The sequence below is a fragment of the Lolium rigidum genome, chromosome 4, assembly GCF_022539505.1.
Source record: "Lolium rigidum isolate FL_2022 chromosome 4, APGP_CSIRO_Lrig_0.1, whole genome shotgun sequence".
In the NCBI taxonomy this organism is placed as follows: Eukaryota; Viridiplantae; Streptophyta; class Magnoliopsida; order Poales; family Poaceae; genus Lolium; species Lolium rigidum.
In genome coordinates this window covers 241,801,961-241,822,986 of record NC_061511.1, presented here as the reverse complement: position 1 = coordinate 241,822,986, position 21,026 = coordinate 241,801,961, and the positions used below count along the sequence as shown (strand labels likewise).

The following is a 21,026-nucleotide window of genomic DNA, read 5'->3' as shown; positions in this document are numbered from 1 at the left end:
AGACCCTCGATGGGGTTGAACTCCACTTAGGCCAAAAGCCTAAGCTTGGGGGAAGGTATACCGGCATCACTCACTCTTTGCATATTATGATTGCTGGATACTTGTATATACTTGTTTAGTCTCTTTGAGTGGTTTTCTAATGAGAGGAAGATGATATTTGGGGAAGTGCTGCCTGAAAACAGATTCTGGGCTGTTACCGTAAAAATTCGTGCGCCCAGCCAGAACAGTATTTTGAGTTGAAAATTTTTGTGCATGTTCCCCAGGTTGTTATCTAACTTTCATTAGTTGAACACTTTTTGAACTGAGCAACGTAAGATTTTTGTAAAAATCGATTTCTGTACTGCTGTCAGGTTTTGGCAGATTTCTGCCATCTCGTTTTTCTGTGTTTCTTCTAGTTTGCTACTTCTTGTTTTCGCTTTGTTTCTTTCCCAAAACACAAAAAGACCAAAAATATTTCTGTTGTTTCTCTTCATCATTTGTTTATCTTGGTTTCTTGCATTTGTTTCACTTTATTTGCTATTGCTAGTTTGCCATAAGAAAACCCAAAAAGATTTTGCTTTGTTTGCTTGTTTCCTTTTGTTCTTGTTCTCAAATTCGAAAACACCAAAAATATTTGCTGTTTTTCTTTGGTTTGTAAAGTTCATCATGAGTTCAATGGTCTTCGGTGGCTGGAGCGTGGTTTTCATTTCATATTATCCAAGCTACACAAGTGAAAGGCAATAATGACGATCTACGACAATCTGATTGTGGTGAGAGGCTGGTATGAACTCTATTTGTTTTCATTTTTGTACATATACTCATCCATGTGAGCATGCTTAGTTGGTTCATGTGAGGTATATGTCATTTAATAAAGTCTAGTAGTTCATGATCTCTCATGATTAGCTCCAATTTATTAATATGAGTAGCATGTCATGGATGTTTGTTTGCATTGTTTTATTCATAAGTAAGTATGGCATTGTGGTATCCTCCTCTGAATAATTCATTTATATCGACTTGGCACATGCTCACGCATGCATATGACTGAACAAGAGTCAATTAAGCCTCAATGATTTACATTGCTTCAGAGCTCTTGTATCACTTTTATGCCTCAGTTAATTTATTTTGCCGCAAGCATGATTATGATAGTTACTGCTCTCTTGATTTGTCGCTCCCTAGTCTTTTGCTAGCCTTCACTTGTACTGAGCGGGAACGCTGCTCGTGCCTCCAAACACATGAAAACCAAGTTATTCCAGAGTGTCCACCATAAATACCTATGCATGGCATTTCAAACCATTCCAAGTAAATTCTCATGCGCTACCTTTAAAATCTTCAAAATGCTTCTTAATTTGTGTTAATGTTTCATAGCTCATGAGGAAGTATGTGGTGTTTAGCTTTCAACCTTGTCATTTACTTTTGACGGACTCTCATATGGAATAGTGGCACATCCGCTTATCCAATAATTTTGCAAAAAGAGCTGGCAATGGGATTCCCAGTCCCGAATTAATTAACTTAAATAGACACTCCTCCATGGTTTGTGATTGTTGGACGGCACCCGAAGGATTCGGTTAGCCATGGCTTGTGTAAGCAAAGGTTGGGGGAGTGTCATCATCATAATAAAACTAAATTAAAAAGGCACTCCTTCATGGTATGAGATCGTATGTGCACCCGAGGATTCGGTTAGCCATGGTTTGTGTAAGAAAGGTTGGAAGGAGTGCCACATAAACATGCAAGTAATTCATGGGAGCCGCTCTTGAAAGTCCGGTTGGCGAGGTAGTTGGTGAACCCATTACCATTCGTTGACAACAACAAACACCTCTCAAAATAATTTTACTCCCGATTTACAAATGAAAAGCTCTAGCGCATGTTAATCCCCTCGCTTCCCTCTGCGAAGGGTCAATCTTTTACTTTTATGTTGTGTCTCCATTATTTCTTTGAGCACTTTCTTGAGAGCACAACTGTCATTCTTAGTATAATATGCTTGTCTCAAAATATGATTGATTGTGGTATAACTTTGATGCTTTTATCTTTGACAATCACTACTTCTAGTCTTTCTATGAACTCCAGAGGTGCCCGGGCATTTATGTTTTGCCGATCAAATACAGGCAAGCGAGATACCACTTTATCATACTCTCTTATGAACATTGCAATCCTGCTTATATACATGATTCATGATGCTTATTATTAATTGTTGGTACCTCTTTATGATTGACACAGCTGTTGGATGATCTTATTTGCATGTATCTTATTATGAACTGCTTAAGTATTAGCCATATCATGAGAATATATACATCATATGAACAAATGTGTTCGTGAAAGTTCTTTTATCGCTCAGCTGTTAACTGAATTGCTTGAGGACAAGCAATAAGCTAAGCTTGGGGGAAGTTGATACGTCCAAAACGTATCTACTTTCCCGAACACTTTTGCTATTGTTTTGCCTCTAATTTGTGTATTTTGGATGCAACTAACACGGACTAACGCCGTTTTCAGCAGAACTGTTCCGGTGTCTCGTTTTTGTGCAGAAATCCAACTTTCAGGAAAAACCTCGGGATTTTGACGAAAGGGCCTATTTTCCCAGAATAATGACGGAGCCAGAAGGGCAATTGAAGTGGAGGCCCGAGGGCCCCACACTACATGGCGGCGCGGCCCGTGGGGGCCCACGCGGCCATGTAGTGTGGCCCCTCGGTCGGCCTCCGACGCCCCCTTCGGACTACTTATTCGCCTCGACCTAAAAACGCACGGAGAGAAGTCGAAGTCGCCGTAAACCCTCGAACGCCGCCACATCGCGAAACTCCGTCGCGGGAGTCGAAGTCTCCGTTCGGCACTCCGCCGGGACGGGGAATTGGAGGAGATCATCACCGCCATCACCGCCAACGCCTCTCCATCAACCAGCAATGTTTCCCCCATCCATGTGTGAGTAATTCCCCCGCTGTAGGCCGAAGGGGATGGTAGGGATTGGATGAGATTGGTCATGTAATAGCATAAGATTGTTAGGGCATAGTGCCTAGTGTCCGTAGATGGTACTTTTATGATATTGTTGCAACTTGTTATGCTTAATGCTTGTCACTAGGGCCCGAGTGCCATGATCTCAGATCTGAACATGTTATTGATTCATGAAGATATTCGTTGTTTATGATCTTACCTGCAAGTTGTATACACATGTCGCTGTCCGGAACCAATGGCCCCGAAGTGACATAAATCGGGACAACCGGAGGGGATGGCAGTGATGTGAGGATCACATGTGTTCACGGAGTGTTAATGCTTTGCTTCGGTACTCTATTAAAAGGGGTACCTTAATATCCAGTAGTTTCCCTTGAGGCCCGGCTGCCACCGGCTGGTAGGACAAAAGATGTTGTGCAAGTTTCTCATTGCGAGCACGTACGACTATAATTGGAACACATGCCTATTGATTGATTAGTACTTGGATACCTTTTTATTATTATCTGCAAATGCCCTCGCTATGATTGTTACATGAGTTTCTCTCATCCATGCAACGCCCGTCATCCGTCCCCGTGCCTACAGTATTTTAATCCTGCTGTTTACTAAAATCACTACTCGCTGTCTTTGTTACTCTACTCGCTGTTATTTCACTACCGCTACTTGCTATAAAACTGTTACTATCGATAAACTCTTGCGAGCAAGTCCGTTTCCGAGTGCAGCTGAATTGACAACTCCGCTGTTAAGGCTTTCAAGTATTCTTTGTCTCCCCTTGTGTCGAATCAATAAATTGGGTAATACTTCCCTCGAAGACTGTTGCGATCCCCTATACTTGTGGGTCATCACCTCTGACCTTGCCCTTTTTGAAGACCCGTACCTCCTGCAATGTCAAAAATACTAAAACAGGCGTTTTCTGCCAAACAGAATTAGATACGAAGGAGAGAGGATTGTTTAGAAAATCCCCTAAAACATCATAAAACATGGAAATAACATTATATAAGATTCAAATATGTGGTAATATGTTGCAAGAAATTGCAAATTTCATATATGCAGTTTACATGCATCAACATCCCCAAGATTAACCAATGCTCGTCGTACCAATGCTCGTTCTTGAGCATAAATATGATCAAATTAACATGGATTTTGGAGTTTTTTTTTCATTGCTTATATGTAATCATGCAAAGTCTTACAAGATTCAGTCAATAAAGAATGACAATAAGTAATATGAACTCATAAAGTGATAACTCTTACATTCTACAAACCATGCATAATAGTAAATAGCATTGTAAGAAACATGAATGATAAGTAGTATGAATCATAAAGCATGCTCAGGAGAATCCTATCGAATTGTTAGAAGACTCTTTGTCCTCTCTTTTATTGGATATTTATTTTGACTCTTGAACATAAGAAATTAAGAAGGGAATGTATGTGCTAAACCTCCAACAAAATAAAAGTAGAGAGAATAAAACAAAGTTTTGAGATATGCAATTCAAATCAACAATAATAATAAGGATGATGTACCATGCATCTCTTGTATGAAGATATCTTTGTGTCATGTGTTTGACCTCTTGAGAGTAAATGTTGCATTATTTTCTTGATTGCTAATGATTACACCTCTTGTTACTTAGCTTTGGGTTACCAAGACTTTTCAACACACATGTTTCAACAAAGTATCGCAATGGGGTATCTTCATGTCGTATGTAAAAAGGACCAAAGGAGATGGGTATCTCAACCATAGGCCATCCATACCAGGACAACATGAATTTCGTACGTTGAGCATCCTCTCTAACTCTCTCTTACTTTTTTCTCTAACTCATTTTTTCTTTCATTTTATTTTTCTAATATCTAACTCTTTTTATTTTACTTTTTTCACTCTTCCTATTAAGGATGCTCTTTGCTGAAACTTTCACTATGATTAGGCATGGCTTCGGTTAGCGGCCTATTTCTCTTATCTAACATGCATGCATACTTACTCTTGATAACCTCCATTTATTCCGCAAGAGATAACCATCAACAAAACAAAAAATGATGATCAACGCAGGGTGTAATACCCTGATGGTGCAATGTTAAAAGACGTCTCCAGTAAGTGTGGTTATGGTCTAGCTCATTACTCTTAATTAGTCAAACCCACAACATGCATAGCAGTATTTTTCTTCCAAACCCTACTTTCTTATGAGCTTTAAATTACACAAAAGGGATATTTTGAAAAGGTTGGAGGAATAACACACACATTATACTTGAAATAGCAAGTGCTATAAAGGTAAGTATGATAGACATTGGATTTGAGTTGAGTTTGGAAACAAGTCTATGCTTGTGTAAGAATTCAATTCTTTTGGCTAGCAAGAGGTCTAAAAGCATGCAATAGTATCCATATAGCTATTCATTCATTCTCAAACAATGAGACTTAAAATTAAACATCTACGTATACTAGTGAGAAGCAACACCCAATAAGGCACATATCAAATTATCACTCAATAAATCATTTGAAACTAATAGTACTATGCACAATATAAATTTTAGCTTTTAATGCATCCCTCTTCATCTTTTCATAACATGCAACTCACTTTCATGGACACATTCAAGAATATGATAATTTATGTCAGTAGCTCTTTAGTAAGAATGCAAGGCATTTTCATGATGTTAATATTTATTTGAAAGCAAAACTAGATACAAAACTAATAAATAACGTTTTAAGTTTTTGCGAGAATTCTATGTTGCTCAAAAAATAAAGTTTAGAAGTGTGCAAACCGAGAGATTTAATATGAGTCCAGTGGGGTGCCTTGGGCATCCCCAATCATATGGTCTACGCCATTCTTGGGTTGCTCTTAGTGTGGTGTTCTTCCATTTCCTGTGAAAAATCTTCAACAAAAACTTTCTTCCCATTCCACGATGGGTTCGGGTTGGCTCGGGTTGGGCCGGCTGGGTTAACAAAATACACTTCGATGTGCTAGGACCCAGACCACACCGCGACACATCACACATCGGCAACAAGCAGGAGGGCGCCACACTTGTGCACGTGGGGCCTGATTGTCCACGATGGCAGCGGGTGCAGCGACGTCCTCTACTGTGCGACACAACATAGTGTGGCTGCGACAAAAAGTGTTACTTTCTTGAAATTATTTTGCAGGAAGTTTGTTTTTCAAATTTGTTTCGCCTTTTGGTCATCTCCAACAAGGAGACGCATCAACGTCCGGGCGCGTCCGAATGGCTCACCGTGGACCAAAACGTGGCCCAACGTGGTGATGCAAAAGATTTTTTTGTCTGCTGCGACGAAGCCAGCCCAAATCTGGCACTACTAGGAAAATGCCAATTGCGAGTAATTCGATTTAATCGCCGGTGCATGAGCGTGGCGCACTGGTGGTAGTTTGTTTTATAATTAAATAAAAAGAAGATTCTAGATCTATATCCCATTGTTCTTCACTCTGGTCGTTTCACCGGAGGTGGCCTTCGGGACTAGCCGAAGGGTCGCCGTAGGGAGATTGCTGGCGAGGTTGAGGAGGTGGTCGTCGGAGGTAGGTCGCCGACGAGTTTGAGGAGGTGGTCTCCTTGAAGGAGGTCACCGGCTTGAGGAGGTGTCGCCAGAGTATCGTCGGAGGTGGTCGCTAGAGGGCCACTGGAGGGAGGTCGCCGACGATTTTGAGGAGATGGTCTCCTTGAAGGAAGTCGCTAACTTGAGGAGGTGCTCGCCGGAGTATCGTCGAAGGTTGGGAAAGAGGAGGACGAGGAGGGGGGAGTAGGAGGTAGAAGAGAGAAAGTGAGAAAGAAGAAGTGGCCATCAGAGCTGGCAGCAATATATAGTTAGCTTATTGCCGACGCACAACTATGCCCATGCGCCTGCGGCAAGTTTTCCTTTTGATATTTTTTTTGCATCAAAATCTTAAATATTAGAAATAAACTATTTCCGTTTTTATTTTGAGGAATGTAAAAAATCGGTAAACGATCGTAGGTGGTTGAATTTGGAGGTAACATTTTGCGTAGGAACATTTTTATATAACTTTTTTTATCGAAGGTTGTATGAGTAAAGCCGGTTTACCGAACGATGACACGATTTTGCATAATATATCAAAATCTACTTTTGTTAATTTTCCAACAATTACTCCCTCTGTGCACTAATATAAGATATTTTAGATGTTAATAAATTAGACTAGATACAAACTAAAAGGAGTGACCCTACCACTAAAAATAAAGTAGATATAAATAAAAATGAGTGAATCTATAAAGTAACTAAAACGTCATACATTTTCGCACCAAGGGAGTAGAACACATAACACATAAGCATCTCAAAATATTTTATGTTTCAAAAAATTTAGCATTTTTTTAACACTGGAAATGCGATTACGGAAGGGCACAGACGTGCACCACACTTATCGCAGCCGCACCCGCGCCAACGGTAGTAAATTTACCACTGACGCACCACTATACATGTGCGCCGGCGGTAAATGTGGTGCACGTCTGCACCCACTCTCGGACCGGGCCCAGGTTTATTACGTGGCACTTGAGCACGCGACCATTTGAGCTGCTGTGGCTCTGGGCAAGTACGTGCCATCCTGCCACGGCGAGGTTCCACTTCCATGGGTGGACGACGTGCCGGGACGCGATTCGGCCGTGGGGGGTTGGTTCACGTGGTGTCGTGGGTCGGGAGGCAGCGCGGTTCCGGTGCGGGGGATCGGATAGAGGTCGCGTCTCGCGTGCGTGCGTGCGGCGCAGCGGGGCCCGGGCGGCCATAAAAGGCTGTTGCCTGATTCGTTTCTCGGGCCCGGACCGGCATTCATTTCGTATTTTTCGCGAGACGTTTTCGGGAACGGCCATGGGTGGCGACCTTTCCTTCGTCCTGCTGCTGCTGCTGCCGCGGCAGCAGGAGAGGAGAGAGCATCGCCTCGGGAAGGCGCGAGCCGAGGTCCTTGACTGCCATCCTGCCTCCCGTTTCCTTTTTCCTTCTGGCCGGGCCGCTGTGGACTGTGTGCATGCCGTCGCGACGCGTTGGAAAGAGCCGCACATTCAATGGAATCCTTCGCTACACTGTTGCTCCATCCACCATAACTGGATACATTGCTTTGCTTCCAGTTATTTTTTCACCGCTGACACTGACCACCGATACATTGCTTTGCTTCGCTCCTGTGCAGCGTAGGTGTACGTGTACTGGTACTATGCTGCATAATTACTCTACTCCATCCTTGAATCGTTGATTTGACGAGTCATGTGTGGTGTATGTATTGACGGAATGACAGCATTGCAGTGCACACTGAATATTCAATTCTTGATTTCGCCTCACCTCGGATGCTCTAGAGCTACGTGCTGCCCTATTATCCACCATCCACCCGCACTGTGTTGTTAACAGTATGTTCCGGTTAATCGTGGATGTGTCGATCCGCTCCTGTGGGCTGCTGAACACACTAGATAACAAAATATCTACCGGATAAAGCGTTAGGTCTCCTTTAATTAATGGATTATAAAAAATATAGAAATAAGAAATGCATAGAATGGGGATGTCGTCATGTCTATATATGAAGGGATGAAAACAGAGCGAAATAAGAGAAACCAAGTGGTGTCATATTTATTTTCACATTTTTGCAGAGACAAAAATAAACACGAAAACCATAGAAACAAAAACAAAAGCAGATATTGTTGGAAACATATATCAACCGAATACGGTGCAGATACGGATCGATGCATATGTTTACCGAGACCAAGATAACCCTTGATCCACACAAAATCTCTCAAGAATTTAAGAAAATCAATAAACATGTTCCTTAATTCTAATGTGTCACTAGTTTTACTAGGTAGAAATGGTCGAACTGTGGAAGCCTCCTTCAATGCATGGGGGGATTATATAGTTAGTTTTTGGATGAGCCGCTTTGGAAGTTTGGTACCACGAGGTCATGTAAAGGCATTGTTGAATTGTGCAATGCACGTCAAATCTAAAACGGAAATTTCATATTAGCCAAAACAGAGATCCCGTTTCCACGTTTGTCCACCCAAAAACGTTGTTTCGTTTTCGTTTCCGCCAAAAACCCATTTTCGTTTTGTAAAAGCCGTATTCGTATTTTCATTCCCTTTGCTTTTTTTGGGCAGAAAAGTTGAAAACTTTCTGCTCCATTTTCATTCCTAGATATATGAATCCTATAAAAAGATGAAGTGCTATTGATTGTGGTAGAAAAAATTATAAGGTATGATCTAATGTTTTTTTATATAATTTATGCTACAAGATATCTATAGAAATTTTTTCTATGGGATATATTCCTATCAATCAGACGGATCGTGATGAGGATATCCCATCTATTGATAATCGATGTACCTACAACCATACAAATACAAGGACCAATCACTCGAGCTCGTGCCAAACAACTTAACTATTAGGTACTTTCGTTTCTTGGAACTATTCCTCACATACATGAGAATATGATGTTGTCTAAATCAGATATGTTTGTTACTCTCAGGAATAATGGACTTAGCATGGATGAGGAGAACAAGCATTGGAGCATGATCACACATGGAGGAGATGGCAGCAAGTATTTCAGGATTGAAGATGACGCCACAAGTGGAGATTTCAGAACTTTAAAGCCACCATAAGAAGAGATGAAGACATGGACGAAATATAGAGATTCACACTTCATAATTTCGTCCATAGCATAATATGGTGCTGCGTCACCTTTAATTTTGGGACAGGCCCATGTCATTTTCGCAGGAATTAAGTCAGCCACTTTTTAGAGTCCGTATTGAAGGAGAAAGACCTTCTAGGGTTTGGTTCGACCACCATAAGTATGGCTGGCCGAAACCTCACATTTTCCTCCTTTAAATACCCCCATAGCTGTCACGTTTAGACTCGGATTTTCTTTTGAGGCCAACGCCCAGAACAAGACCGACTATTCGGAATCCCACCTTTTCAATAAAACTTTCATCTTTCATCCGCAATATTCTGATTGCATCATTAGTTCTTACTTGTTCTCGATTTCAGGTAGGAATGAAGACCCTCGCTGGTCAGGCTGATCGCGTATCCGCAAGATCAGTAATTTTCGGAGATTGTCCTAGCGATTGCATTGGCGCACGAGTTTTGCACATGTAGTCGGATCGTCAAGCACGAACTCCACCAACAAATCGATGTTATCATACTCTCATCGAAAGATCGGCCTACTTTGCCCTATCAGATCGTGTAGGATTTTTTTTTTCATAATATCCAAATCGTACACAAATCTATAAATCAAAGGAGCCTGAAATTGAAACCGCAAAACTTGTATGCGCTTTTGCAGTTTGGACTTGTGCATGCGTGAGAAGATCCGGTATATGGGCTCCGCACAATTAAATATTCTGTTAGGGCATCTCCAGCGGCGTGACGCAAACGGACGCTGAACGACCGTTTGTGTCCGCCGTGACCGAAAATGCGTCGTGCACCACCTCCAGCGGCGTGACGCAAAGTGACCGGGCCGTCCGCAGAGACGCAAACCTGGCTCAAATATGCGCCAGGTTTGCGTCTCGGCGGACGCGCAAAGTGTCCGCTCGGTCCTCGCACGGGCCCGCCTGGCAGCGGCACAACTTCTTCGTCTTCGGGCATTACTTCCGGGCGGCGCGCTGCAGCCTTCGCAGGGCCGCGTTAATGGCGTGCCTCGGCTTCCGCGATCGTGCGCAGCTAGTAGACGTTGCACTGGCAGGCCATTGAAGGCGATATGGCGTCGGAGCCTTTTAAATGGACGCTGCCGGCGTCCATTTCGACGACCAAACCATTGCCAAATCCCACAGTATCCACCCCACCGACGCCATGGGAAAGAAATGCTGGCCGTTCCGCAAGACGAAGAACGACCAGGAGGCAAGCGGCTCGCGTTCCGGCAAGAAGGCAAGGGTCGGCCGGTACGTCCACGTTGAGCTCGCGCGGCAGCTATGGGAGGAAAACCGGCCTGTGCCATGGCCGGACGCGAACTTGCCGGGAGGGGGCTGGTACCTGAACTCGCGGCGCGTGCCGGTCCCCCCGTGCCGCGCGAGGGCCGAGAGCGGCGGGACGAGGTGCGCCGCTGCCGAGCGATCTTGCCGCCGGATCTGCGGGAGGATGAGGCGTACGCGCTGAACTCCTACAACTGGATTTCATTCGGGACGTGGGAGTTCGACGCGCGCCGCCGCGCTGGCTACCTCGGCGACGTGGACTTCTTCGACCGAGAGATCGCCGCAGAAGAAGAAGAGAACGACCAGGAGGACGCGGACGAGGACGTCCACATGGTCGACTACGACCACGACGACAGCGGGCCGGCGTGGGATCCGGAGACCCAGCCGCCGGACCTTTCCGAGGATGAGGCCATTGCCATGGCACTGGCCAACAGCGCGCAGGACGAGCTCAACGAGCTCGCTTTGTGGGAGGGGCTCGCAATCCAGCTGCGGGAGTCGGCGCTCGCGCGAGGGGAGGCCGGCGACTCCTCCGGCTACGCCGACGCGTTCCAACGACCGCGCTCCGCCTGCTGCTCCGGCGTGGGATCCCTGGCCACAGCCCTCCTGCCCATGCGGCGGTACCTCCTCCACCGCCGGCGTACGAGCTTCCATGGCCGACGCCGGAGTTCATTAACCTCGTCAGCGACGACGACCAGTAGGCAGCAGCAACTTTTAGCACGCCTTTATGGCTTTTTTATGTTTTTTTTAACGTAAATTATGGTTGCATGAATGAAAAAAAAAATTATGCGTCGCGCCGCTGGAGCCACCCCCGACGCAAACGGACGCCCGGACGATTTCGACCATTTCGGCCGACGCAAACGGACACGACGCGTCCGTTTCGACGTCCGAAATGCGTCGCGCCGCTGGAGATGCCCTTATGCGGTACCCATTTACCAAATCAGCTCCGGCAATAAGGCATTTTGAAATCCAGAGAAAACTTATTTTGTCCTATAAAAATGCAAACTCTACTCGAATACTATATATATCTATAATCCTGTCATTGGCTACTTCCGTCGTCTATAAATAAGTGCCTCAATTTTTTGTAGTTATGGAATTTCTTTTTAGTTATGGATGTGTGTACAAGTAAAATATCTACATACATTCATATCTAGACAAAACGAATACAGTCAATTATTGACGGAGGTAGTATTAGGAATACTACGGATTCTACATCTTTATAGCTCATCAACAATATCAGTTGTTGACGGTAACACTTACTCCGCCACCGCTCAATGAAGCAACTTGTTTATCACCAATTCTTCTCTTCAATGGCTTCATATCATCTCATCATCTCATGGCTCGGTGTTTGAATTTCCTCGGAGACGTAACAGGGCGATCCGAGTTTCATTCGATGAACCTTGTCAATCTTTTTTAAGAACTCTTGAAGATACCATTGCCGTCTAAACCATTTCAACTAAGGCGAACATACCTAAAGTGTATTTCCAAGATGGATAAGAATTTTAGATCTTTTCAGGGTCTATTGTTGAGGATATACAAAATAGGTATTCGTGGCCATATGTTGGTGGACCAGGGTATCTGAGGTGTGGCTGTAAGGCCCATCGAAATGTCTGTGCGCCAATTATCAAGATGGAGGCCGAACCGCCTAGAAACCTAAGGCGGAGTTCGCTTAAGATGTCTTAGACTGCTCAAAGTCAGAGTAATTTAGCTAGTAACATCACACACTTCAATGTGTTTTGGTGACATGGCATAAAAATAAATGAAGGAAGAGATGGAGGTGGTAACTAGCTATATTACCATAACATCATACACCCCAAGCAAAATGAGTCTACAAACTAATAGATAACTAATAGATGAGACTTTGAATGATACCACATCTATGTTATTTTTCAGTATGAATGTAGTAACATCGACTAATAACTTATGAATGACACCACCTTATATTACTCCCTACCATGAGTAGCCTTATACAACGATCGTCTAGGAAAATGTAGAGACTTGGAGTACACGGCTTGGCATGCGTGCCGCCTTAGGACCTAGTAGTGACTTCCGTGTAAACCCTAGCATACGGTATTCTATAAATAGGCCTCGGGTAGCCTTAGGGCACAAGCAATCCGATCATTGGAACCATATGCAATTGTTTGCTTGATAGTGGTTTACAGAAGGAGTATAGATTCATCCCTCTCATGGATCTCGATGCTAGATAAGCTGAGTTCATGGCCGTCCCGTGCACCGAATCATACACCCTCTGTGTCTCAACGCCGTGAGGTGCCCTCTGTGGTGTACCTGCGTACAATACCACAACACGCATATGTGTTGATATCTGCGCGGTTGGGGAAAGATGAAATTTGAATTCCCGCTCCGCCAGCCGCTAGGGCAATATGCAGGGTACCGGATATCGAGTGGTCTGAAACTGCGTAAATGCGGGAATTGGAACCTTTATTGTGTTTACAGGAAAGAAGAAAAAAATACAGACCATGCCTTTTTATGGCCCCTATAAAATTGAGGACGTTATTTGGGCAAAACCGCAAAAGAGGGGATATTTGATGGTTGGGCTCATTTTGCGGTATCTGATGCACAATATACAGTACTACATAACCTGATAAATACTCCTCCTCCGTGGCCAAATTACAGGTATCTAAAGGTATGATTGCTGCACCCCCATGGAGGCCTCGCAGCGTATCCACGCTAGCAACCTGTCACGCGCTCGTAGGGGGGCCAGTCCGCGCCGTTGGATCTGGGGACAAGCCCCACATCAATCCAGGCCGCTCGTCCGTGGAACAAAACAGACGCCGACGAAACCTAGCCCCAAGCCCAATCCCCTGGCTTCCTCCTCCCCAATCGGTTGGCCTCCTCCTCCCCCAATCGCGCTCGCGCCTCGTCCCGTCGCCGCCGCCGCCGCTCCCGCGTTCATCCCAACCGTGCCTCGTTTCGTCGCTGCCGCCGACAGAGAAGGTCGTCGATCCAGACCGCACCCCATCCATGTCCCGCGTGCCATCATGCTCTTCTCCGTCGAGGAAGCAGGCGAGGAGCATGACGAGGAGGCGTGCGGAGACGGCGCCGCCAGGCCGTCGACAGGCGCATCCGCTCTCAGCGCCGTCCGTCAGCGCGTCTATGGCGAGAGGAGGGTGCCGCCATTGACGAGCACGCCCAGGAGGCGCTCATCGTTGCGCGCGGGGAGGACGGGTCAGGCCGCCGGCGAGCGTATGGGGGCAGGGCTGCGCCAGCGTGTCAATGTTGCGTCGTCACCAAATGGAAGGAAGACTACGAGGGGCCTTCTTCTACAAGTTCTTATTAATCTCAGGTTTGCATCTAGACATCCTCTCCTTCTCCTTTCTGCTTGATATCCCGTTCAGATCTGAAGAGCTCATGTTCTTTTCAGTGTTTTGGAGAGGTTGGGGGTATGTCTGCTGCAGATACGGACTTCCCTTAAAGGGATGCCTTTTTCCTTTTGGTTTTACACGTAATCATCAATCTATATTTGTGTACTGTATTTAGTTTTTGCTGATATAGGGCTGAGATTGCAGGTGTTTGCAGCATGGTTTTTGTCATTTTGGCACACAAGAGAAGCCTAGCCCAAGCCTCACAAATCCCTGGTCACTTGAGATAAGGTATTTTTCTTGGATTTTGCCATTTTTTAACATCATTATGTTCAAGAAGGGGGGCGTACATCTGGTATATGTGAAATACCAGTTTATTACTTTCATCCATAACTCCAGGAGATATGCTAATGTTTGGAATTTGGAGAAGAGGCATTTTTCTGCTTGGTTCTTAAGCAATTCATATATGTTGATGCACTTTTTAATCTTTTTGGTTCCAAACCTGAATATGTAATGCCTCCAAGAATATCTCAAGTGATATGTAGCTATTTTTATGTCTGTATTTTGAGGTGGTTAAGAATTAAGCTGTTTCTCTGCTTGCAGATGGTATGCAACATACGAACTATGAGTATTTTGTTTCTTGAATCTGGTGGTGTGGTGCGGTACGTTGATTCAGCCCCACCGTGTCACTTGAATGGATTGGATTCTTTGGTTGTCATTAGGTTCGGGGCCTGGACCTCATTGTTCAGCTTCAATTTTTAAGTCAGTCCAACTTGATGAATTGCTCGTGGGAATGGTTCAGGTTCATACTTGCCACACAATCCTCTTGCATGCTATATATATATCTCAGATATGAGGTACCCATGTTCTTCCCCTTTTTGGAACGCAAGTCATCTAATGTTTTCCGGTTAGAGATTGGAGGGGGGCATGGCTGATTCAGGTACGGCTTGTCCACACACGGAAGCTTCATCGATGTGTTTTGTAACAATCCAATCATTTTTTAGAATCCATGTTGTAAAGTCTATATCTATGATAGTCATGTTCAACTCTATACTGTTAACTACTTCATGTTTCCTACTTATGTTAGTATTGGAAGACCATCTACTCTTCCCTTTTCTATGGTCAACTTAATAAGTTGTCTGTGTGTTACTACATCTTGACATTTAAGCTTTATTCGGTGTGCACATAATTTAACTTCTGCGAACTATTTGGAGGCAGTCAGGCTTACTATTTTTTATTTTTTTAGGGTATGTGTGTAATCTATTAGTACCCATCCATCTACTGTGTGCCAAAAGAATTAAAGGTGAGTTTTTACTGGATGATGAAGATTTCTATTTTAGCCTATCTTCCGTTGCCTCATTCGATGTTGTGTTTTAGCCTGTAGTAAAAGCACCGTATAAAACTTGGGCATTTTTTTATTGACGCCTATTACTGCTAAAGAGGCTTAGTTGTTCACCCAAGAAAGGTGATCAGTAAAAAATAGTGAGTGGTTCACCGTGAAGTTACTAGAGAACTAATCGGCATATCTATGTAATGTATTGGTTTCACTAGCTATGCCTGGTTCCTATATGTGTTGGTGTTTTTCTGGACGTTTTGATACTTCTATTAATTGATACTGAGTATGCAGGAAGATTCAATATTCATCCAAGCTATAAGTGTTCTATCTTGTTTCCTGGACAAATGGTTGGATGTCAGGTAATATGAAAATTGTACCTTGATTTTTTGTTACAAGTCATCGATTGTTATAATGTTGTAGGTAGGCAGAGTACCAGGGCCTGATGCATGCCGATATGTGCAAGAATTACTGTAGCAATGAGTTGTTTCTTTGTAGTTCATTCATGCCAGTAGTTACTCATCAATCGATGGATAAAAGTGGTAGGAGATCACAAGCAGCAGTTCCTCCTATTCGGGACTTTTATTCTCCATTTGGCACATAAGAGCTCTGCATGGCTTGTGCGTCTAAAGGTAGTCCAGTCAAATAATTGGTTGCCCATCATATTCTTGTGTTTGCTTGGTTTCTGGCCACGATTTTGGTTGCCAATAAGTGTGCACAAATTTCACTCGGAATTCCTTGGCCAAAATCTTGGCAAGAAAATTCATGCCAACATTTAGTAGGGATGCAGAGGGCATAAATCAAATGTACCTGAAAAGAATATCCTACAGGTTCCTACATGATTTTTTCTTTTCGAAACATGTGGTATAGCCCTTTCAATTTCGTAGGTGTTTCCCGTTTTTATTACTGTGGTCTACGGCATATGAAGTTCGAACAAGCCACCCAGCAAGCATATTATTATATCAATTTAGTGCTGCTTGGATACATATTTGCTTGTATCAAATGCTTTTCTGATAAAAAATAAAGAAAAGAATCACAAACTATCAGTCCATTGATTTCATATTACACATCTGCTGAAAATTCAGCTCCAAGTTTTCTTGGTTATTATGCTATTTCAACTTAAATACTTTGCCACTTCCTTAGATGATACATTATATATTGGATAACTGACAATTGGCCTATCCTACTATGAATTAGGCAATAAAAATAAAGTTAAACATTATTGTAAGTTGAAGGATTTACCATTTCTTCCGAAAATAAGCAGAGGCGCTTATTTTGTTGTTAGCAGAAGTTGTATTGTCCTATTAGCCATCCAGTGGGGTGGTGGGGCAGTCGATGCGGTAGGCCTGGATGAAGCGCGGGATAGTGACGACCCTGGCGAGGGAGGAGGAGAGGGAGTTGAACTGGGATGTGAGCTTGAGGCATCGCGTACAGGTCGGCCAGGCTCTCCAGGAGCTCCCGCCCCCGCTTGTTGTTTCCACAGCTTCACCTTCAGATAGCACCAGTGCTGATGCACTTTCATATGTTTGTTTAAGGGCACCCCCCATAATGCCGCCACACTGTGGCCATCAACTCCCTCTACAGCCACACGTTTCACCCACTTTGTCCAAGTAGAGGAAAAGAAGGAGAGGGGAACAAGGCACAAAGTTCTTTTTGTCACCAACAAGATGTTCAAGGAAATGCCCATGAGATAGTAAAATGTGCGAATACATGCTGCTATTATTTTTAGGAGCTCTTTTGGTTCAAGACTTGGATGAACAATTGAAATAATATCCATTTACAGATGACTAGGGTGTGCTACTGTCCTATTGACTCGGATTTTACAGGTCGAGTACAACAATAATCTCTCAGAAGCTTTGCTCTGATGTTTTTTTGGCATTCATGGTGCGTGGTCATCCAAAGGTGTGTTTGCAAGCTGTCTATTTCACATCTCAATGATCATTGACAACTGGCAAACTTTTTGGAACTGATTTTCCTAATTTAATTGCCAGATCTTTTTTGTTTCTATTTGTGCAGATTTTTGTCTAAAAGAATCACTTGTATGTTTGAGCCGGTGCAAGCACGTGTTTATTTTGATCTGGTATGTCCATTTTTTTACTTGCAGATTTTGTCAGTGGTTTGCTGGGAAATACACTGGAGAAACGAGGCTGATGCGAGCTGGCAATGGCAGAGGTTCGAGAGGAGCGTGTCGTCGCAACCTCCAGGAGCAGTGTCAGATGCTGCTTTGCCAGGAGGAACTCTGTCACCATCGCCATACTCGCTGCTACATGGCTGCGAGTGCATTCACCCAGTATTGAGGTTCATATCTCTCTGTTGCTCCACCCGGAGGTGCGCCGTCTCGGTCGCCGGACGGTCTTCCCTCTACCCCTTAGTAAGGGGAGAAACGAAGGTCTACACAGCGGCAAGACGGAGGTTATCTCCTTGAACATATTTTTACCAAAACTATCCATATGGATGTTTCAACTGTAGGTTGTTTATTGTGGATGTCATGCAAGTCGTTCTCTCCTTTGTTTGCGTTAATTCGATGTCTGCTTGACCACATATTTTCCTTTCATTGAACAAGTTAGCCCATATCCTAAAATTGTGCTCTTAATTACTGAATTATTATGTTGCTGCAAACATCTTTGTGTGATATTATTCCTAATTTGATGCAGGTTAGATCTTTATTCATGGTTTTGTATGGATATTTTACTTAATTGCAGACTGCAAATGCACTATTGCTATCCAGGTTTTCCACATATCCCAACATTGTATATGCATTAAGTTATAGAGGGAATGACCTCATGGTCAAGTATTATTTCCCATGGATAATAAATAGCCAGGGGTCACTCTGCTTTATTCTTATGCAATTTCTCTCTATGACCATGGAGCAGAAGGAGTTGGGGAGGAAGGATTCCATGACAATCCATCGGTGTTGGCATGCAACACTTTTCATTAGGTATCCAAAGGTTTTGTTCATTCTTATCTCAGTTTTTCAAATATGTCTGCCCATATACACATAATCTTAATTTCAGTTATATCACAAACATTGAAGGTTAAGTCAAAGCTATTGGCTCCTATTTTTGGTCTATTTTTGTGTGCAAATTCACCTCTGTATTTTTGTGTAGCAGCTGATGTAGAGAAAGGAAATACACTCTAGCTAGCCTACCATTAAAATCATGTACTTACATGGTAGGCGTGCCTGAACAAACATTGGTGACGTAGAGCAAGAATATGTGTTGCCATACATATTTTTGGCCTTTTCCCCTGTTTCTTCGTTTGTATGATTCGCCGCCTACTAATCAGAAGTTGTTCTGATGCTCTTTGATGTCTTATATTCTGAGGTGATACTTCTCTATGGTCAGAGGGTTATTATGTTTTTATGTGCTGGGACAAAACTATTAGCATGATCTTCGTGTGCTCACAATTTATGATGCCATGATGGTTCGGAGTTCTGTTCTCTTTTGATGCCTTTTCACTTCTTCAATTTCAATTTATCTCAGTTCTTTAAGTTATCATATGTACTTGGTGTTCAATGTAAAATGCTTCAAGTGTCTGTCTTCTTAAACTTATGTGTAATTAATAAGGTGCAATAATTATAACATTGGATGTCAAGTAGTGCAGCATTAAAATTGAACTCTGTGAAGCTTCAGATTTTTTTTTCATTGTATTGTGCTTTAAAATTGGCAACACACCCCGTTATTTCCCCATAGCTGCATGTCTAGCAAAATGTACATTATTCTATTTGAACATCTTTTTTGTTTATTCAACACTCAAAGTAGTAATCGACCAGTTTTTCCAAGGATCCATGAATTGCGTCATTTGTGAGAATATCTGGATACAACTATGTAGGTTTGTTCATTACTTTAAAAGTTTGAAAGTTTGAATTACTCAGAACAAATTCCAGAGATCTTTTCTCTCTAGGATCATCTGAAAAAAAGACTGTTCTCTTTAAACTTTCAACTGCAATCTATTCACAGATTTTGTCTATTTTCTCAGGAAATTGGAATGACCCTTTTGGTTCCTCCTTGATGATGCAGAACTGAGTGGGTAATTAGCTTTCCTTCTGTTACATGAGTATATGCTTCCTTTTGTTTCAAGTTTAAAGGATGTTATCATAACATCACACAAGTTGACGCTACTTTCTATCGGTATATTTGCAAACTACCAAGAGTGATAGTTTGTTTATAGTGGCTTCATAATTTAGTAATCTACTCCCTCCGTCCTATAAAGGATGTCTTAGATTTCTCTAAAAATGGTATGCACTTGTGATACAACATTAATTTAATTTTGTGGTCCTCCCAGATTTTTTTGTTTGATTATGAGATCCTGCCACGTATTGACTCAAAGGTAAGCTAATTGAATATTCATCTTGGTTTGCTGAACAGTTTGTGTGTTTCTAAGTGCTCATAGTTTATGTGTGTGTGGCAACTTTGGAAAGATGCGCCCACTCATGCTCGATCCACTAGATCATATAAATGTTAAATACCAGCTACTAATAGTTATGAAGTTTAATGTTTAGACAAGAAACACATGTTTAGTAATATAGACTTCTATTTTTCCCGATGCAACAAGATACATGCTAACATAATAATGTTTTGTAGTGTCTCTTTGGACTTATGAAATTTATTTTGCTCCAACACTTATGTTGGATTAAATGACCGTGTTCTTCTGTATGGGTGACACCTTCTGTGACATTATATTCTTCGGATTACAGTGCCAATGCATCTAACAACTTTAACATTGTTTTCATGAGTTTTATCCTAATTTCATCTTATTGACTTTGTTTTGTAAAATCCAAAAAATGTATTATTGTTGCCCACCTGATATTTGTTGTTGCTATACAGATTGTATATCAGTGCGAACTTCATGGGATCGTGTGCCAAAGTAGTCATAAAAATCTGGAGGTTGGGGCTTCACCATCCAAAATGACCAGGGTGCATTACTGGCAGTCGGTGCAGGCAATCTAGAACATGTTGCTAACCCGCGACATGCGGAAGCTCTAGCTTTATAGGAAGCTATTATCGTCATTTAAATTGGGCCGCCAAACTGATTCTGAAGCAAGCCATTTCAAGCAAGGAATATGATCTCAATAAATTAGGTACTTTGTTTAGAAAGATAAATTTTCAAATGAGAGTTGGTCTAAATGTTTTCTGGACTTTAGTTGCGCATGGATGCTTTATTGGGAGTGGCCTTATAGAGACTTGGCTGAGCCAATTCTCTTAATTTGTTTCAAACGCTGTTGCTGGTGATATGCCCAACATGATGTAGTAATGGAATGGACCAGTGTTTATATTTTATTTAAATGTGTTTGATTCTATTGCACAGAATTTGCATGTTCGTCTGTAAGCGGTAAGTTGTATCTACCTTATCTTTGTCTAACATTTGTTTCTCTCTAGGATAATTCCCCTCTAATAAATTAGATACAGTTTGTCTTCTTGTTCAACAATGTTAAATGTGGTATTTCCTTCTGTTTTTGTTTAACAATGTCCTAAAATGCATAGCTTCCTAAGATCATGCTTTTGTTCAACAATATCCTAAATAGACATAGCTCCCTACAATAAGTGCAAGATCAAGAATGACTATCTATAAAATGATTCACCAGTCGAACC

At 42.7% G+C, this 21,026-nt stretch overlaps 1 long non-coding RNA gene across 13 annotated transcripts; it reads left to right on the top strand.

Moving 5' to 3' along the window:
- Window positions 1-14,211: 14,211 nt before the first annotated feature.
- LOC124707392 lies at window positions 14,212-20,714 on the top strand. Of its 13 annotated transcripts, none has more exons than XR_007004840.1 (12): window positions 14,212-14,393; window positions 14,706-14,764; window positions 14,905-15,042; window positions 15,349-15,405; window positions 15,730-16,067; window positions 16,724-17,135; window positions 17,262-17,337; window positions 17,540-17,847; window positions 18,090-18,163; window positions 18,309-18,373; window positions 19,414-19,464; window positions 20,262-20,714. It is a non-coding gene; the product is annotated as an uncharacterized LOC124707392 (long non-coding RNA). The 13 variants fall into 13 exon arrangements; XR_007004843.1 differs by having other exon boundaries at window positions 14,866-15,042; XR_007004833.1 differs by having other exon boundaries at window positions 14,706-14,824.
- Window positions 20,715-21,026: the final 312 nt, after the last annotated feature.